At 40.5% G+C, this 16,993-nt stretch overlaps 1 protein-coding gene and 1 long non-coding RNA gene across 5 annotated transcripts in view; one reads left to right on the top strand and one right to left on the bottom strand.

The window, feature by feature from the left end:
- GRM5 (glutamate metabotropic receptor 5) overlaps positions 1–16,993 on the top strand; it is a 563,943-nt gene that overhangs the window by 524,120 nt on the left and 22,830 nt on the right. The gene's annotated exons all lie outside the window — the stretch shown is intronic.
- Positions 5,374–16,993, bottom strand: part of LOC116599193 — a 29,130-nt gene continuing 17,510 nt past the window's right edge. Inside the window, exons 4-8 of one of the 3 annotated variants that reach the window (XR_004289271.1) lie at positions 15,396–15,485; positions 14,256–14,413; positions 13,643–13,745; positions 13,029–13,173; positions 5,374–7,159 (exon numbers count right to left, since the gene is read on the bottom strand). This is a non-coding gene — a long non-coding RNA (uncharacterized LOC116599193). The remainder of the gene's footprint in view (positions 7,160–13,028; positions 13,174–13,642; positions 13,746–14,255; positions 14,414–15,395; positions 15,486–16,993) is intronic. The other 2 variants (XR_004289270.1, XR_004289272.1) reach the window with 2 other exon arrangements.

The raw sequence follows: 16,993 nt of genomic DNA on the forward strand, positions 1-16,993 counted from the left end.
ACATTAGTAGCCTCGCTTTATAAACGAGAGAATTGAGGCACAAGGAGGGAAAGCAAATTGCCTAAGGATAGATATCTAGAAAGAGTTGGACCTTCAATTCTAATCCCAGAGTTGGCTTTAGACCTTAACTACCAGAAATTATAAACGCTAATACTATATTTGAAAGAGTAGTGAAGAGCTTGTAGGTATCAATGAAAGGTCAGGATTGAAAAAAGTGATTTGTAAAAAGTGTCGTCTTCCCTGTATTTTGATTTACCTTGCCATTTAAACCCCTTTAACAAATGAAATGATAACCATTGCCCCATTTTCTTTTGTTAACTCTCTCCCTTAGTACTTTCTCTTACTGTGAGACTTCAAGCCACTGTCTAGAGTACTCTGCTGAGTTACGAACTAGTTAAGGTCCTAAGTCAACCCGGTTTGGTCATCAAAGCAAGTATGCACAAAAACCCATTTCAGGGTTTTTTTGGCTGAAATAGCCACATAATGCAGACAGCACTTACTTGAACTAAATTAATGCAAGGAATAGGATATATTTCTTAAAAGAAGCAGCAGACTAAGAACATGGTTACAGTTTTACCAGTTACAATTTTTTAATGTTTTTATTTCCTTTCTTCAAATAAAGACTGCTTCTAAATTTAGTCATTTAAAACTATGTGTGATGGTGGAATATATCTTTTTAAAAAGTCCTCAGCTTGGAGCACCTGGGTGGTTCAGTCAGTTAAGCGTTTGACTCTTGATTGTGGCTCAGGTCACCATCTCAGAGTCCCGAGACCGAGCCCTGTGTGGGGCTCTGCGCTCAGAATCTGCTTGAGATTCTCTCTCTCCCTCATCCTCTACCTCCCCCGACCCTGGCTCATGCTCGCTCTCTGTCTAAAATAAACAAAATCTGTAAAATAAAAATAAAAGTGGTCAGGTATGGTTGAAATTCACCAGATATTTCTCAAGCACTTATTGCATGCAAACATTTAAGTCAATTTTTAGAATTCAGTGTTTTTGACATCCTGGATAATTATAATGTATAAGACAGGACATGAGAGGAAAATATTATTTTGACCAGGAAATTAAGTAATAACCTCATCATCCCTTATCTAAACATTCTCATTGCAGGCTCTTCTTATTTTTACATTTCCTCTCTGGATAAAGGTTACACCTTCAACCTTGCTGCCCAAACCTGTGTCAATCTTGACTCTTCACTTTCCTTGATGCTTCACATCCAATCAATCACATTCTCTACTGACATTACCTTATCTCTTGCATTCTCACTGATATCGCCATGGATCCGAATCCCATAACCTATTGTCTGAACTACTAACGTAAGGTCCTAAATCTCTATTATTGATATGCCAACCTGTCCCAACAGCTGCCAGAGCCATCTTCCTAAACCACAAATTTGATCATGTTACCCAACCTTCAAATTGTAGGTCTTTAAGCCATAAAATATAAGTATCTAAAACTCTATTACATAGCTCACTAAGCCCTTAAAGACCTGGCCCTTCAAGACTTGACCTTCTCAACCTGAGGGCCAGCCACCAGTCTACTCCACCAATCCCCAAAGGTCCCCTCCACCAGCGCTCCTCCAACCACATACTACATATCCTGCCCACTATGATGTCCCCTCCACCAGTGCTGAAAGGCTTCAGCTATTTCTTTGTTTGGTATGCTCCTGCCTGTGTATATTCTATTCTTTTTGCCTCTACTAATACCTGTGATTATCTTCCTTCTACCTAAAAAATACCTTCTTACCCTCCAATCCCTAACCCAAATATTATACCTCTTTTATAAATTGCATTTCCATTGGACTTGCTGGGTCCCTTCATGTAGAACCCCTGAAATTGTGTTTTATTTATTTGCTTTTCTCACTGATAGACTGTAAATTTCCTGTATGCATTGCTTTCTAGGTCTTCATCATCAATAACTAACACAGTGACGGTTTTAAAAGGTTCTCTAGGGGGGCGCCTGGGTGGCTCAGTTGTTAAGCATTTATTTGCCTTCGACTCAGGTTATGATCCCAGGGTCCTGGAATCGAGCTCCATGTCTGGCTCCCTGCTCAGTGGGGAGCCTGCTTCTCCTCTCCCACTCCCACATGTTCTCTCTCTCTCTTTCTCTCTTTCTCTGTGTCAAATAAATAAATAAATGAATCTTGAAAAAAAATTAAAATAGAAATACATAAAAGGTTCTCTAAGGGTGCCTGGGTGGCTCAGTCAGTTCAGCATCTGCCTTTGGCTCAGGTCGTGATCCCAGGGTCCTGGGATCCAGCCCTGCATCAGACTTTCTCCTCAGCAGGGAATCTGCTTCTCCCTCTCCCTCTGTGTTCTCTCTCTCTCTTTCTCCCAAACTAAATATATATATATTCTCTGATAAATATGTGAGTGACCAACAAAGATTCACTTTTCTAGCCTCCGGTGAAGATCTGCTTCCTCACCTAATGGTGAATCAGCAATCAATAGTAGTTTATCTTCCAAGAGAATAAGTCAACTTGTCAAGTCCTGTTCTACCACTGCCTGATAATATACCATTTAAATATATTTGCTATATTTAACAGAGATTAAATATATTTCTGTTATATTTGACAGAAATTAAATATATCTCATCGGGTAGGTAGAGGTAAATTAAGAAGATTTAGATCTGGTGGGTTGTACGAATGATATGATTCAGGTATTTAATTTGGGGGAAGAGAAATGCTTTGAAATGATTAATTAAATGGTTTGGCTCTGCAATAATTAAAGTATATTTGTGGAACTATAAAAGACTATGTCTGGATGATTTTGATGAATTGCATCTAAAACATTCCCTTTGTATAATGAATTGATATTCTTGAATGCTGTGATTACAGTGAATTTTAGTTTGCAAGTGACATTAGTGATTTCATTTGTTACTACTTGAATTTGATAAAAATATTGATATAAATTGGGTGGTAGGGCAAATTAAGCATTTTTTAAAAATTTTGCATCTAGAAATGTTCATTTGTAGTAGCCTTGTTTGTAAGTGAGCTAGCTACACCATATCTGGGGTATACAAGTCATATCTCTTTCAGAACATAACATTTCATACCAAAAGAAAGTACACCTTCGGCATAATTCTGTGAGTTAATGATTCTTCCTCTTTTCTCAAACTCCATTCCCTTGGTAAAGATGGAATTGTTGAGGAAGAAATAACCAGTGGGAAGATAAGAATATCCTTTTCTCTAGCTTCTTGGCTAAAATAGTTTTTCCACCTTTTTTGAGTCATTTGTCCACTGACTACTCTAGCACTCCTCCCAATGTCCCCTAACACATACACACACATGAAGAAAATGAATGTTTTTTGAGCTCCTTCAGTGTGCTCTGAACTATTACATGTCATTCAATTTGTACAACAGCCTTGAAAAGCAAAGATACACTAATTTTTATAGCTGTAGAAATGAAGGCTCATAGAGATGAAATCATTTTTCCAAGATCATACACTTAGCTTATGATTGAGCTGACTGAAACCCATGAAACCCATGACTGCCAGGCTACTCTCCATGCTCTTTGTACTCTTATATTCTCCATTACTCTTGAGCTGAAAAAAAATTCCTGTTGGTCTCAAAAGGGGGGATCGGTTATCAATTTCAACTCTCAATGATCTACTAAAAAAATGCACAGAGGAGGTGGCACTGAAAAGAAAGCTAAGTGGACATGTTTGAGTTGCTCATTAGGGGAAGACATTCCAGTAAGAGGTAACAGCAGGCACAAAGTTACCAAGTTTAGGGCTACGTGGGGCCACTTCCTGTCCTTAGTTGTCTCTCTAAGATCAGTCCATGGTCCTTGGCTCCTTTTTCCTTGTGTTCTTTTCTTTGGAAAACCCAACCATCATTGCACTTTCAATTCTCAAGTATTCTTCCTTAAGTTCTAGTTGTTAGTCTTCACATGGCAACTGGATAGTACCATCTTCATAACTAGCATCATCTCAACCTCGGCATGTCCAAAACTCACTCTTTTATATAAAATAAATTCTTCTGCAATAGTTTCACTATTTCTGTCTTTCTGTTAAATGTAACAAATGCCACTTTCCAGTCTCAAAATGGCAGCCATGCTTAATTTGTCCTTGTCCTCAACTTAAACATATTTAATCAGATATTAGATGCTTTTGAGACATTATAAGCTATTTTTTAAATATTTTCAAACTAATACATAATACATCTTATATAATCACCCCATTGAAGATCAAGTCCAAGTTATATGAGTTATATGATGACTCGGAAATTATTAACTGAGTACATCTGGCAAGTATGAATTGAGAATGTACTGTGTACCAGGAACTGCTCTAAGCTTTGAGGTTAAATGTGAAACAAAACAAAATTTCAATCCCCACAGAATTTCAATTATATTTGGAGAGAATGATAACAAAAAGTAAATAAATACATAGCATAGTTCCAGATGCTAAAAAAAAAATACATCCTATAATTCCAGGTAGGTATAATTTCTTTAAAGAAAAGTGAGAAAAGGTGAGAGACTACAGTGAGCTTTGGCAAGTTATTTTAGATATTTTTAGATATGGTGTCATGAACAGCCTCTCAATCAATTGAACAGAGAGCACAATGAAGTGAGAAAATAAGACACATAAAGGTCTGGGAGGTGAAGGCTAAGTGTTCCAGGCAGAGGGTACAGCAGGTAGAAAGATCTTGAGGCAGGAACAAGACTGTCATTGTGTCCATTGTGGTTGGAGTAAAATAAAAAGTGGGGAGAACAGTAAGAGAAATTGTGAACTGGCACTTGAGGATCAGACTAGGTGAAGTACAGATGTTTTTTTGTCCTGAATGTGATGGAGAACTTTAGAAGTTTCAAGAAGTTACATGATGAGACTAATATGTTAAACAGACCCGTCTGGTTTCTAGAGACAGAATAGAATATAGAGTGGAAAGAAGAGACGAAAGAAATCAGACATTCACTGAGACAGGCTCGCTGAGAGACTGGGACGATATCAAGTGGAAAGTGTAACAATAGAGTACTCAATCATTAAGTTGTTTATAAAGGAAAGAGAAAAATTAAACATGAGCTCCAGGTTTTTGATCTGTGTAAATGGGATGACTGAGAGTGTTGTAATTCAGACTTGGGGAAGAGAGTTTTGAAGGTTAAAATCAAGTATTCAGTTTTGGACACATTAATACTATGTCTTATAAGCTTAGAGAAGTCCAGGCTGGAAATTAAAATAAAAGCTCTGTGGGGGAGCCATCCACATGTGATGATAAGAGGATGAAATGAGGGCATCAGGGTGACTCAGTCGCTTGACTATCTGCCTTTGGCTTGGGTCATGATCCCAGGTCCTGAGACTGAGCCCCGTGTTGGGTTCCTGCTCAGCAGCGAGTCTGCTTCTCCCTCTGCCTCTGCCTCACTCTGGTCTCTCTCTCCATCTCTCTCTGTCTCTCGTGAATATGTAAAATCTTAAAAAAAAAAAAAAAAAGGATGAACTAAAAGAAATTTGGAACCGGAGATGATCCCAAGTTAAAGGAGAGAAAGTGTGAAGAAAACACGAGTTTAGTTTTGGAATTATTAAATTCAAGATTCCCAAGAGAACATCTAAGTGAACAAGTCCAAGAAGCTGCTGGAAAAACTGGCCTGAAAATCAGGAGAGTTTAGTGTTTGAAGTACAATGTGGGAGAACCAAGGGCAAAACCAGAAATTAGATAAGGAAAGGGAGTCTGCAGACCAAAGAATTCCAGAAGAACAGACCAAGTACCCCTGACCCCCAGATGCAAGTGGTGACACGAAAGGAAAAAGAGCAATTCATAAACGAAGAAGTGGTCAACGGCTCCAGCAAAGTCAAACTAGGTAGAGGTAAGGGTCATCCTAACTGGATGTGGCAACCAGATGTTACTTTGGGCTTTGACAAAAAGCAATGGAATCCCCAGATGCTTTGAGGGAGTTCTTTGTCCCCAGAGGCCGAGGCAAAGACAGAAATCATTGTTCATTCATCAGGTCGAACACTTCCATTAGTCGGCTACTGGACTCCATAGAATACATGTTGATGCAATATGTAAAATACCGTGACACAAGTGGGATACCCGTAACTGAGGACCCTGTTGGTACCAACGAACGGAGACCCCACGGCAGCGCTCTCCAAACCTCCACTTGTGATGAGTTTCTCTTCTTGACATCCTCCTTGCTTAACGAAGCTCAAGTACCAAACCCCTAAACTGATTACACTATAGAGCCACAAACTTACAAGATGGGGATGAGAAGAGCAGGCAAGGGAGCCCTGGGAGCTGGCAGCCCCGCCCTGAGCATGGCCTTCCCACCCAAGGACTGTGCTGCCAAATGCAGATCTAACCGGGTCCCGAGAAGTGTGAGATGAACAAGGCCCCCTAGAGGGCAGCAGAGCCCCACAGGAAGGGGGACAAATACCGGAACGGGGTCGTGGGGTGTTTCACTAGAGGAGACACAAGGGGGCAATGCACGCTTTTACGGAGAATGGGATCCAAATTAATAAATTCAACTGAAGTCAGTAGAGGTTGGAGGCTCTAAATTGTATACCAGACAGCAAAAACAAGTTGGCTGGAACGAGTTGGGCGGAAGTCAGTCACAGGAAAGCAAGGTTCTCTGCTCAGTGCATGTTTATCATCCCGACTGTAGTAATACACAAGTAGCATTTGCTGAGAGCCTATGATTCGTAACGCTGTCTTCTGTGAGCTAGATGGTATTTTAGGCACTGGAGGTAATCAAGATGAATATAATACTGTCCTTTCCCTGGACAATGCCTCTCCTCAAAGTGGAGCCAGAGATGTGAACAGATAATGTCAGCAGAGAACCGTATAGGTGCTTCAGGTCTTTGTCGGGGGCACAGGAAAGGACGTAGTTATCTAAGAGCAGACAGCAAAGGCCTTGAAAGACAACACGATACCATGGGTCCTGGTTGTAGTGTTGTTTATCTTTTGCTTCCTTGTGATTTCTCTACATCTTCCCTGAAGTAATCTTTTTTTTTTTTTCTTTTTTTCTCATTTGTTCTTTCCACCAGCACATTTCTTTCATTAAACCCTGCCAGGTTCTAGACACCATCATGGGCATAGGATACAGATGTGGCTCTGACATGGAGCTAACAGGCAGAGCAATGGTCTTGCCCCCATTGGTTTTCCTCTTTCTCCCCTTCAAGTCACCCTCTTTCTAGGGATGGAGAGAGCTTAAGCCCTCCATTTTGACAGGTCCTGTGTGAGAAGAAAGGAAATGAAAAAATATCATGGGGCACCTGGGTGGCGCAGTTGCTTAAGAATCTGACTCTGGATTTTGGCTCAGGTCATGACCTCAAGTGTCCTGAGATAGGACTCTGCCCTCACTGGGAAGTCTGCTGGAGATGATCTCTCTCCCTCTGTCCCTCCCGCAGCTTGCTCACGTGCATGCATACACTATCTCAAATTTTAAAAATAAATAAATAGAAAGGAAAATAAAATAACATCATGTCTTTTTACTTATGCACACAACAGCGCACAACTGCACAATGTGCCTCCCAGTCCTGGTTAAATTAGAACCCATCACGAGATTTACCATTTTAGTTCTATGTTCAGTCAGTCTTGTCCACATGTGGTGTTGTTATCTTCGCCCTAGATTTAGGGTTCTCCGTTTACAGTGTCCATGTTTGTCATACCCATTAGATTACAAGCTCTTTGAGGTCAGAGGCTGTGAAATGCATTTTCTTACTGTCAGCTACAGAACTAAGCACTATGCTAAGCATCTGAAGACACACAATATGTGTCTGAGGATATTATTTATAAGCAGAACCTATGGAATTCCAACATCAATACTCATCAGCCATGTGAACACTGGTTCTCTTTTTTTTTTTATTAACACATGATGTATTATTTGCTTCAGGGGTACAGGTCTGTGATGCATCAGTCTTACACAATTCACAGTGCTCACCATTAACACACACCCTCCCCAGTGTCCATCCCCCAGTCACCCTATCCCTTCCACCTCCCTCCCCTCCAGTAACCCTCAGTTTGTTTCCTGAGACTAAGAAGACTCTTATGGTTTGTCTCCCTCCTGGGCCCCATCTTGTTTCATTTTGAATAAAGTCATCACTACCCCTCCCCAGGGATGTAAGGATGCTTCAGACAATATATAAAAACTCCTAATACAGTGCCTGGAACTTGCATTTATTCCCTTTCCTCTTCTTATTCTTTGGCTTCTCTTTGATTTTTTTTAAAATGTGTTTTCTTTTCCCTTTCATCATCCCTTTATTAATTTTAGTTCTAGTGTTCTAGAGTACAAGCTTTAGAGTTCAACAGCTCAGATATGTGCCTGGCTTTGCCCCCTCTTACTGTGTGACTTTCAGCAAGTTACTTAACCATTCTGTGGCTCAGTTTCTTTATCTGTAAAATGAGGATGATAATAGTACCTATCTCATAATGTCTTTGTGAAATCAAATACTAAAATCCTCATGCAAAACATCAACACTATGAGTTAAGTAGCATTGCTCCCATTATTCAAAGAAAAAATATAAGAAAAGTTATATAAGTTACTCAAAATCATACAGTTAGTGGTATTGCTAGGAATCAAACTCATGTTGACCAGTTCCCAAGCCAGTACACTTAATTACCTCGACTGATTGCCTATCTCAAACAAACTAAAACCCAACATGTTTAAAAAAATTTGGAGGCCTATTGTATATTTAGCTCTATGCGTGTGTTTGTATATGATTATTTAGAGATGTATGTGCAATTGTGTGTATGTATGTGTGTGTGGTCATATATGTTTTTGTATGTATATATGTAGTATATATGACACTATGTAAATTCATACATTCATTGATCACACTCTGCCATGATAAACTCATACACTTCTAGATCACCATGCAACTACTAGTTGAGTACTTGGTGTATAATGAGTACTTAAGACACAAGTACCTAAGATAAGACTTCATAGCATCATTTTTATGAAATGTTTCTTCGGGTGTCTCCCATTATGAAATTAAGACAATCTCACTTTCAATTTATTGTGACACACATTGAACAATGTGGAATCTGATCAGAAATGGCAAAATTAGTTTATCCATCTGTTGTAGTTGTATGTGATTATAATAAACGATAAGATATTATCTTAAAATCAGGAGAAGCAGAATCGCCTTTATTAAAATGATACTATTAAAAAAATGAAACGAAGACCTTAAGGGAGGTAGAAAGGAAGTAGAAAGGTCCAAGACTTGTGATTTCAGTACATTCTGTCCCATGTACTAGAGTAGAGGGGATTTTTGTGAAGCTCATGTGAGTCAGAGCACAACTCCGCAAACTCAGACTTGCCGCGGCTGCTCCCCTCGCTCTGGGTGTTGTCCCCACTCTCAGACAGCTGTCACAGTCACGTGAAGCATGACCTGCCTGCACTTCTCAGCCCCTCACATGCACACAGGGACCAGGAACACCGCAACCTCCCTCTGCCACCCCTACCTCCTCTTGGTGCTGTCAAAATCAAGTGATTTTTAAACCCTAGAGGAAGGGGAACTAAGACTTTTGGCCATACCTGGAAACACTTTTTATTTATCCCTCAGTAGTCAAGAGACAAAGAAAGAAAGAAAAGGAAGAGTTTTGTGTGTGGCAGTGGGGCTGGAACTGTGAAGGTGAAAGAAGAGGACAGAGGGAGAAAGGAGGGTGGCCAACAGAGCAAGTCTGTTGCTATCAGGATGGGTGAATGACCATGACCCTGTGTGTGTACAACAGAAAGGGAAACGCAGGTGAGATGGAGCTAGGTTTGCATAAACAGTACCGCCTCACTGTTCTTGCTTTTACCATTTCTGCAGCTGCAATCATACAAAAAAGCCTCCACTGAGTGGCTGCCCTATGCCAGGCCCTGTACTAGGTGCTTGCAAAAGGAACATGCGTGCCCTTGCTCCTGTGAAGTTTACACTTTAGTGAGAGACATAATGAGCTCGTAGGCAAACTGATACCTAATTAGAATCGGAAATAAGTGTTCTGAAGGAAGAGAACAGGAGGGTTACCAAAGAACAACAGGAGAGAAGGGTTAAGATAAAGAAAAGAAAGTCTTCTGTCTGCATTCCATTCTCAAATCCAGCCTATATTCCCGCAGCCTGAGTTAGGGCATGTGGAAGCACCCAGGTCCTGAGAACAAGGTCTGGACAATGAGAAAAATCAAAGCTTCGTTTACCCACGAGATGTAACGGGGATCACCTCCTGTCCCATAGGAGGACCCATGCCTTCCTAAGTATTACAGGGCACGTAGAGAAAACAGGACAAAATATTTTTATTTTGTCTGGTTATGGATGTTATTAGAAGCAGATTTGTCTGGTTATGGATGTTATTAGAAGCGGAAAAAAAAAAGTGACAGGTATAAAAGTACCACTAATATACACCTGTTAAGATTAAGGATTTTCTATAAACTCCTTCACCTGATCACCAACATGCCTGTTTGGTGGGGTGGGGCCATTATAACTCGGAGAGTATTAGCATGTCCACTAACACAATGCAGCTGGTTTATGGTTTCCTTATGGGAGAGGAGGAAGGCAAACTCTGGGAAGCAGTAGATTCAAGTTTAGTTTTTTGGGTTTTGGGTTTTCTTTTTAAGATTTATTTATTTATTTTACTTCTAATTTTTTCAAAAATTTTATTTATTTGGGAGAGAGCATGAGTAGAAGGAGGTACAGAGGGAGAAGGGCTCCCTACCAGGACCCTGAGATCATGACCTGAGCCAAAGGCTCAACCAACTGAGCCACCAAAGTGTTCCTGATTTATTTATTTGTTTTAGAGAGAGAGCGCAAGCCAGCAAGCAGGTGGGGAGGGAGGGGCAGAGGGAGAGAATCTCAAGCAGACTCCCCGCTGAGCATAGACCCCCCCCCCATGGGGGGCTCCATCTCACAACAAATGAGATCACAACCTGAGTCGAAACGGAGAGTCGGACACTTAACCTACTGAGCCACCCAGGCACCCCAGTAGATTCAAGTTTTTTGAGACTTAAGGTCATACAATTTTGGGAAGGGACTCTATTTATGAAAAAGATAACAAAATGTGACTACAAAAATAGTAACAGGGCCTTGCAAGGGACTGTTGTGAGGGCCCCTGTGTCTAACTCACTTTCAGAGCAAATCTGCTTCTACGGAGAAGCACTGAGGTTTGGGCTCCAACGGACCCCGGGCTGAGAAAATGAAGTTACTAAGTGCAGTTTGTAACCGAGATCAGTACAGGATGGGGAAAAGAGAGTAGGCTCCCTTCCCACTAGCATGAAAAGGGTCCAAAGAAGAGGAGAGGCAGGGGCTTAAGCCAGGAGATCAGTAAAAAACATAAAAGGGTTCAAAAAATAGTGCAGTTGCTGGTGTGTCTGGTATATTCCCAGTGCTCAGTAAATACTGGCTCTTGTCATTAACCAGCTTGTCTGGTTCCAAAGCTTTTCCAGCTGTTTATGCACAAAAAATGTTAGGAAAAATTCCTGTTGGAAAACAACTCATCAGTTTTCAGGAAGAATAAATTATTTTGTCTGAAAATCCCTCCGTCCTAAGAGAGAAGCCAGCAACTTTTAATTAATGCTTTGCCACGACAATTCTTTAGGCTCATCCTGTTCTCTTCTGAAGATCCTCCCTCTGGTCAGTCAAAGCTGTGCTCCTCCCTGAAAAGTTTTCCCCATTGAGGAGGTTGTGTAAGCTTGTAAAGCACCTTAGAATTCATTTTAAAATCTGTATCTTCCTGGGTTTCTATTGTGAAACAAATAGCATCAAAAAAAAAAAAAAAAAAAAAGGCATGGCAAAAGGCAATGACTTCACATGATTCATATCTGAAAACAAGTTCTCATCATAAGTGGGATTAAAATACATCCTTGGGGAATTTTCTGGAAGCCAAATGAAAGGCCTTACTCAATACAAAATTTAACACATTTCCATAATATTGCTATGCTATAATTTATTAAACCATTCTCCAGCGGTTTGTTCTTGTTTTGCTTAGTTTCTGCTATTTTTCTATAACACTGAAAGGGAAAATCTTTGTACAAAAGCCTTTGAGCTTCTGTTGAATTATTGCCTTAGAATAAATTCCTATGAATAGAGTTACTGGGCCAATACAGCTGATTCTTTACATTTTAATTGCTTATTTGCATTGTTCCCCACCTATCAACTTCCACCTTCTTTTTATTTTATAGAGGACAGAGCAGCATGTTCCCTGGCAGCTTCTCAAATGCTTTCCCAACTTACGTTCATCTCTGACATTATTTTCTCAGGCTATTAATCATGCTTATTTCTTTGTGCTTAATTTGACATCTTCGAGTGAATCAGCTTGACATTGCCAAGTCTGGACAAAAGCTATTTTTTTCTGGGTACGGGGGCCACCAGATCTGTGGGAGCAAGTAGTAAACCATTTGAATATATTTACTTGCGTACAGACACACAGGGGGCAAAGGATGAGACTGAAGCAGGGAATCACTTTGTAACCATGAATCAGATTTGGCCTTCCTCTTCCCCTCCACAGTGAAGATCTGTAAGGACTTCCCTTCTGTCTTCCCCTAGAATTCTCCCTTTAGCAATCCGACTTGAAAGACTGACTTGAGATTTCCTTTGGTTCTCTTTGTAACATTTTAGAGTTGTTGAAAAAGTCCACCCCCTCATCCTGCGTGTCTTCTGATACTGTGCAATATCCCCTACATCATCAGTGACCGACAGGTGTTCTCAGCAGTGCCTCTTTGACCTTCAGATTTTTGTGTATTCTCTTATCGGTGAACTCTAGTCAGAGGAATGGCGGTCTGTTTCCATGTTAGCAAGCGGCCTGGAGAGTGATCTGTTCTCCCTGGCCATGGTATAGTCTGAAGCCCAGCTGTATTAAGCGGACACTGTCCCCTTCATGGATGACATTTTTCAGTCCCTCAAATAAATGGGTTATTAGATTATTTAGAAAAGGTTTGGTCTTTTTTTTTTTTTCCCCAGAGTAAAATGACATTAAGAAGTGAGGTGTTCAAAAAAAAAAAAATCATGATGTTTGGAGGTAGAACATGTGGCTTCTAGCCCTGTTTCTGTGGCCACTATGGAGACTTGGCCAGGCTGTAAAGTGTTCGGAGCCACAGGTTCTCCTAAAGGATGAGGATAATAATTACTTTGTTTGTGGAGAGAATCACATGGCACAGGGAAAGTTGTCTCCAATATTGGAAATGCTCTTCACATGTATATCAGTTTTCTCCTTACTTTATCACTGTCAGCATCCAAAATTAGGATAATCTTAAAGGCGACATGGCCATAAATCTGGAAAATAAAATGCAGTGGGTTGCACTCTGCCTCATACATTTTAAAATCAGAAACTGTGTTTTTGGATGATCATGAAGGATGTAGCCCAGGGGTAGGTGTCTGATCTGAGCTGTGTCTAGAGTCCAAAAGCTGAGGCTAGGCTGGTATTTGAGGAGTCAGCACGGGAAAAGAGTTGAATATTCTTAGACTTTTTAAATATACATTACGAAAGTCTGTATTGGGATGGAGCGGAGAGGTTAGGAAGGCCCATACTGGGACAGAGGGAAAGGGAAACAGTGGCTGAAAAGTAAGGGCAAAAACATTCTGTCCAAAGCCAGGAAGGCAAAGGGAAAACTAGGAAGTAAAATCTGGCCCCAAACTCAGACATGATGGCATCTGGAAGAGAATTTCAAAATCATCAGTGAGCCAGGGCCACCTTTACACGGCTCTAGAACTGGACTAGGTAGAGACGAGCACAGAGACACACCTTTGTATTCTTCATTTCATTTTTCTTGATACTTTCTTAGTCTAGTGACAGGAAAGGTGATTGAGAAAAATCTTTGGCAAGTCCATGCAGACCAAGGCCAATTCTGCAAACATATAACCAAAAGCTTTATTGAAGCACTTACCAGTACTCTGACATGTGATAGTTCCCATCAGTTAATCATTCTGACAGTGCAACACTAAACCTAGAGTAACTGGTTGCTTTGGTTTCCTGGACCCAGTTCTGGTGCTGTGTGCTGGGGGTGTGGGCACTTCCCACACCAACAAGCAATTCTCTTGACCAGTTGTGTGTCCTGTAATTCAAATCAGTTCTGGCACTTTCAACCTAGAGATGCCACAGGTTGAGTTCAGTCCTACAAGATTGCCCCCCCATTCCGTTACCCACTCTGATGCCAGTCACAAGCCCAGGCTATCATCACTTGGGCTTCTGACCAACGAGCTGTAGATTGGAGATTCCAACAACCCCCTCTTTGGACTTCTTAGCCAGTCCCAAATCAGGCTGTTACTTATATTTCTGACCAGCCGGCTATAAACCAGAAATTCTCGTGATCCCCCTCCTCAGGTTTCAGTAATCTCCTGAGAGACATTTTACTTACCAGATCACAGGTTTCTTGTAGGACATAAATAACTCAGGAGGAGCCAGATGGAAGAAACGCATAGGGCAGCTATGTGGATCTTCTGTACCCTCTCAGGGTGAGCCCCCCTCTTGGCATCTCCATGTGTGCACCAATCCAGAAACTTTCCAAACCCGTCCCTGTGGGGTTTTATGGAGGTTTTATTACAAAGGCATGATTGATTACATCATCAACCACTGGTGGTTGAACTCAGTCTCCAGGACACCTCCCCTCCCCTCCCAGCGGGCAAGGGGGTGGGACTGGAAGTTCCAACTAATCCACTGGTAACCAGCCTCCATCCTTAAGTGCTTTCTGGACTTGGCTTATTAACATAACAAAAGGCACCTTTATGACCCTCAACACTTAGGAAATTCCAAGGGTTTGGGGAACTCTGAGCCTGAACAGTGGAAGTAGACCACATATATCAAAGAAATATATATATTCTCATATATATTTGGTCGTCTATATTACTTATATTTGGTCATCTGAATAACCAAATATCTATCTGTCTTTTAAATCACCATATTACATGGATTAGGACTGCAATTAGCATGGCTTCTAATAACTTAACAGTGGTGTTTTACCATGGGTATAATAGCCAATTGTTTAGATGTTCTCTAAATGTGGGTTACTGAAAAAATAATCATTTGTTTTACCCAGTCAGTCTCCCTCTTTTTCTTCCTATACAAAATCTAACTCTGTGAAGATTCTTATACTTTTCTATATACAATAGTATATATAAAAAGGAGCAATATTTAAAAGACAAATGATCAGTTAAGTCTAAAGCATTTGTTAGTAACTTGCTTCTTTAGGATCTTCATAAATACACACACATACACACACAAAGAGAATTTATAAATATCCAGACCTAATGCTGTAAATAAACAACCTTAGAAATTCACAGACTGGGCTGTGACGGAAAAAGTAACAAAAGCAAAGTAAATGCTAGGAGGATTTTGGCATCAGAGAATCTAAAACCTAATTCAAAGTGGCTGACATGATAAGACTCACATAAAAAGAAGTTCTGAGACAAAACAGGCTAATTCCATCTCTCAGAGATATTGTCTAGGACCTACATTCTTCTAATCTTTCATGACACCAATTTTTAGAATGTCGGCTTACCTTCTCTTGTGCCTATAACATGGCTGTAGCATTGTTAAGTACATCAGACAATTGTCCATAGCAAAAAGAGACCATGGTTTCCAGTGTTTTCTTTGCCAAGGGTAAAAACAAACAAAAAAACTGTTCTTAGAAATCTCCAGAAGACCCTCTCTCATGATAATTGGCCGAAACTGATAAACAACATGCACCTTCCTCCTCTCCTTCTCCCCTACACTGTGAACTCTGTGAGGCAGGACCTGTGGATTCTATCTCCAGGCCCAAGTGCATTGTCTAGAATTAAACACATGCTCAATTAAAGTCTATTGAATAAGGTAATCCAGTCCATCCGCTTGGCTCGATTTAATGAGCCATTTTTTATTCAAATACTAAATATTTTGAACATCTTTTTTAAAAAAGGAAAATTAAAAAAGGAAAATTAAGAGGAAGGCCTCTATCCAGGACTAAAAATAATTTTGGTTTTGTTGTACTTTGTTTTATTTCATATTCATTTTGAGACAGCAAAAAAAGAAACTGAGGAGAAAAAAATGATTATTCCAGGGATAAATAAGTCTTTGATACCAAGTCCCTTTATCCCTGCCTATTGAACACCAGGGGCATGGAGGAAATGGCATCATCTCAGGTTCCAGTTTTAGAAGGGAAAAAGGAAAGAAACTTTAACAGTCTTGGGCCTAGGGGCACCTGGGTGGCTCAGTTGGTTGAGTAACTGCCTTCAGCTCAGGTCGTGATCCTGAAGTCCCGGGATCGAGCCCCGAATCAAGCTCCCTGCTCAGCAGGGAGTCTGCTTCTCCCACTGACCTCTCTCCTCTCATGCTCTCTCTCTCTCATTCTCTCTCTCTCCCCAAAATAAATAAATGAAATCATTAAAAAACAAAAACAAAAAAGAGTCTTGTGCCTTGCATGCTCTACTAACAGTTCTTCTTTACTAGTGAGGCTTGTGACTTTGGTCAAGTCAGTTAAATTAAGTCTCGGGGTCCTCATCTGGCAAATGAGCGACACTGTCTTTAGTTACCCACAGGCATAAGTTGATGGATTTAAAAGATGATTTCTGTGAAAGCATGTTGGCTCTGAAAATGGTCATTCAGATGTAAAGGCTCGTCTTGATTCACCGTGGAGCAGACTAATGTTGGGACTCTTATGACTTATCTTGGACAAATCATCTGGTACCTTCCAGGTGTGGTGAATTGCCAGTTCTGATACAAAAGCTGTTTGAGCTATCCTCCACAATGCAGGCAGCCCAATACTGACTGTTCAGCTTAATGGCATATGAACCTCTTATATCCAAGAAGCCTCTCTTCTCTTTCGGCATCACTACCAATCTCTAATAGAATGTTCAGACATAATGCTGCTCAACAAGCTTTGTTAATGAAAAGAACGATTTGGAAACACACACACACACACACACACACAAAGGAAGGCAGCACATTACAATGACTAAAATTGTGAGTTCTAAACTGGGATTCCCTGTGTTCAAAATCCTTGATCAATCTACTTAATCCTCGCAATCTTCGGTTTCTTTTTCTCAGTAAAATGGATATAATCATAACAGAGCCTCTGCCACGGGTTGTCGCCAGGATTAAATTTAGGTAAAATCCTAACAC

Source organism: Mustela erminea, chromosome 9 (assembly GCF_009829155.1).
Source record: "Mustela erminea isolate mMusErm1 chromosome 9, mMusErm1.Pri, whole genome shotgun sequence".
Taxonomy (NCBI): domain Eukaryota; kingdom Metazoa; phylum Chordata; class Mammalia; order Carnivora; family Mustelidae; genus Mustela; species Mustela erminea.